We start from the raw sequence: 3,686 nt of genomic DNA, 5'->3' as shown, positions 1-3,686 counted from the left end.
CGTTTGGTTTTTCAGCGTTGTTGGGGTGCATTCAGAATAAACACGGCATGGAAATGTGCGGATTGGCTACTCCGCCGCACAAAACCCAGTTAGATGAACTTGCTTGCGTTCAGGAATGCCTCAAATCCTCAGTTTTACATTTTGAGCAGTGAGACACGAAGTAACCGCACATTGTTTGGACCCGACTGCAGCGCCACTCAGACAATCAGAACTCACTATACCGCTCTGTAGCTCCAAACTCACAAACACATCAACAACATGGTGCTGACGGGGGAACAAGGCTGTTTTTAAAGCATTTTTAGTACAGAATCTTTTTAGCTGGTTTGATTAATCAATTTAACAGCTTCAGTCTTACAAGGTTATATCCAAACACAGTGTAGGGCCTTATGAAGGAGGTTTATGAGGTTAACTGACAGTTAAGTTTGATATATCCTTTTAATTCTAAAGGTATAGTTGTGCAGTGATTAGCTTTCTAGTCTTTGTTTTATGTCAGAGTGGAAAAAAAAGTTTGTTGGGTTTTAGTTAGGGGTAGATTGGTGGTGTTTGTTAAAAGCCCAGCAGAACCCACTCCCTGCTAGGTAGCTAACTTTGTTAGTTAGCTTTTGTTTTACAGTGTAGCTAGCCTTTTTTTTACCGTGCTAGCATAGTGCCTGTCAGCTGGCTAACTGCTAGCTGGCACTGTTTGTTGTTGGACAGCTACGTGTTTCTTAGCTGTCCCTTTGCTAGCTATTTACCTTTTGACTGGCTAGCAGTTAGCTTAACAAATTTTAAATCTGTCAGCTAGCTATAGCTGGCTCCACGTTTGCCTTTTTTGGCAGTCTGGCGGCTAGCCTTAGCCGGTTTTTAGCCATAGCTCGTTAGCTCTTCACTGCCCAGCCTTACGAAGCACAGACAGAATGAAAAAGATTTTTAATATCTACACTTTGTTTTTTGATGGGGATAAAATAATGCCTGAAAAGAAGAATGTTTGAAGTAAACAAGTACCAGTTTTTTCCTTTTGTAATGAATCAAAACTGAGCACTGAGGGCACGAAATGGGGTTTGAGGGAGAGGAGCTGGTTTAATAGTAACATTATAAACCTCACAGCAAAGAGCATGGATTAAAAAAAAATACATTTAATGTTGTAAACCAAAGGGGACAGTGAAGAATTTTCTTAAATAGCCATTTTAAATAGTATTTAATAATAATTTGTCATTGTATAGAGAAAATAAAAGATGATTGTTGACCGTTACGCGGTAGACGTATCACCTGAGCCCAGAAAAAAAAGTTTATCTAAAATTAACTTGTACACAAATCCTCATGTGCAACAAAATGAGTGTAAGCAACTTTGATTTTCAAAGTACCATAGGTTTACTAAGCTCCTCCATTTGGTTTTTCTCAAAGTATGGCGAGGTTGTTTTAAACCACAGCCTTTAGAGCCATTTGGAGCATGATATGTAGTGAATACCCTTTTAAAAAAGTAACAAAGAATAGTTAAGGAGCATCTATGTCAGAATGGATCGAGCAATAACATCTAAAGTTCAGCCTTTTCTTTTTTTTTTTTCTTTTTTCTTTTTTTTTTAAACTTGCGGCAGTCAGTGAGCGATTAAAGGTGAATACCAATGGGACCTAAGCATAGTGAGCCACTGCATCTGGCCCTGAATGACGCAGTAAAATTACAGATTAATTTAATGATTATTGATTATATAGATCCAAAAAGAAGTACATTTGCTGATACACGGATCAGAGTTAATTATTGAAAAATTTATAATGGGACGGGAGATGATTTTTATTTATTTGCGACACGTTAATATTTATTAATCTAATCTATGTATTACGTGCAGTTTATACTGTATACTTGAATGTGTGTGAGCTGGATGTATGTACTTGTGCGTGTATGCGCGTGCGCAGTATAAAGGGTCTTTTTGTTTGTTTGGGTTTTTTCTAAAGCTTGTTCCCTCAACCCTGCATACTTTTACACACACACACACACACACACACACACACACACACACACACAGAGCTGTATCTGAACGCACTCTAAAACTTAGGAAGATGACGACTAGGAGAAAAGCTGGCCCACAGTTGGCTGTGTGCACCATCAGCCTGGTGATGTAATGTAGCACGCAGGAAGTGGACGATGATGCTCAGAAGGAACTCTTGTTTAAAAACAAACAAAAAAAAAAAACAGACACTACCTGCTCCACCCATCTCAGGGGAAGCTTTGTCCCCCTTCTGGAGGAGGAAGAGGAGGATAAAGGGGGGGATCCTCTCTGATGTTGGGTTTTTTTTTTTTCTGAGGACTTGATTGGTTGAGTTTTATTTTATTTTTTTAATTCAGTGAGATGAAGTGCAGAGAGTCATAACTGTGTGCCTTCAGTATCTCATTGCCATGTCTCTCTCTCTCTCTCTCTCTCTCTCTCACTCACACTCACACTCACACACACACACACACACACACACATTCTTAAAGAGGTGATGTCATAGCATCAATAACAAAAATGAACAACAAAACCTCCCAGGAAGTCCGTCAGTATCCTTTGGTGCCAATCACACCAGCATGGTGAGATTTAATGGCTTAGAGTCTGGATGCTGATCAGTTCCTGGTTTGTTTCAGTAAAGCCCAAAGATACCTTGTGAACCCGTGTGACCTTTGACCTCTAAACCCCAGCTTGTCTTCACTGATCTGATACAATGGTTTTGTGGTCAGTGGAGACTCAAACACATGTTTAGCACAGTTTACAGAGCAAACAATAGTGCAGCAGAAAGCTCAAACAGTGGACACAAACACCAAAACGCCCACATTTGACCCTGTGGAGGTGTTCTTGTGAAAAATCAGTCCGGCTTTCATTTTGATCTAGGAAACCGCTGTTTTGCTCAAATCCCAAGCCCTGGATACATTTTAGAGGTTTTACTCTTGATTCTTAATACTTTTGACTGTAAGCAAGTCAGATTTATAGCTTTCTGTATAGTCACTCTGAGTCCTGACCCACTATAAATGGCAAACTTCCTGCCATAGGTAAGACCATATGGGGCCCGGAGTTGTGAATGAATCAAAAAATGATGTAGTAATACTAAATTAGTGCCACCATATTTCAGTACCTGTATCCACCTGTGAATGGTTTCCCTGTTATTGCTATCTGCTGCATTACAGAACATGCCAACTTACCAGCCAAAGTAGCTTTAAGCTAACCTGTACCGACATCCACAGGTGTGTGTGTGTGTGTGTGTGTGTGATAAGATGATTTTTGGGGTGGGCAGGGGATGTATAACATGGCTGCACAATGTATAGACACATATCAGCCCACTGTCGCCATCTGTCACTGTGGTACAGACCAGTGACACCTGCTGACAAGAGGGCTAAGCTAACACTAGCCGTTCGACTGCTAGCGCCCAGCCGCTAGCTGCTGCACTGACGTTTGTTTTCTTTGCAGTGATGCTAACACTAGCCTATTGCTAAATAAATGCTAGTAGCACATTTTTACCTGCTAGCGTTGAGCTCTGCACAGAGGGTGCTCGTGCAAGCTGTTAGCATTAGCATTAATGTGGTTTTAAAGGTTTGTTGTTGTTTTTTTTTAAATTTAAATATTCGTACCTCAGATCGCTCAGTTATTATTATTATTATTATAACCGCTGTCACTAACACCCAGGGCATTTGGTTGATTCTACCAAAGTGCATTCCTTTACAAAGCTAGCTCAGAGCTAGC

The sequence above is a fragment of the Mchenga conophoros genome, linkage group LG17 (genome assembly GCF_057382185.1).
Source record: "Mchenga conophoros isolate Kocher_MC1m ecotype Shallow Benthic linkage group LG17, M_conophoros_male_GT1.1, whole genome shotgun sequence".
NCBI classification, from domain to species: Eukaryota; Metazoa; Chordata; class Actinopteri; order Cichliformes; family Cichlidae; genus Mchenga; species Mchenga conophoros.
This window is presented reverse-complemented; position numbering follows the sequence as displayed.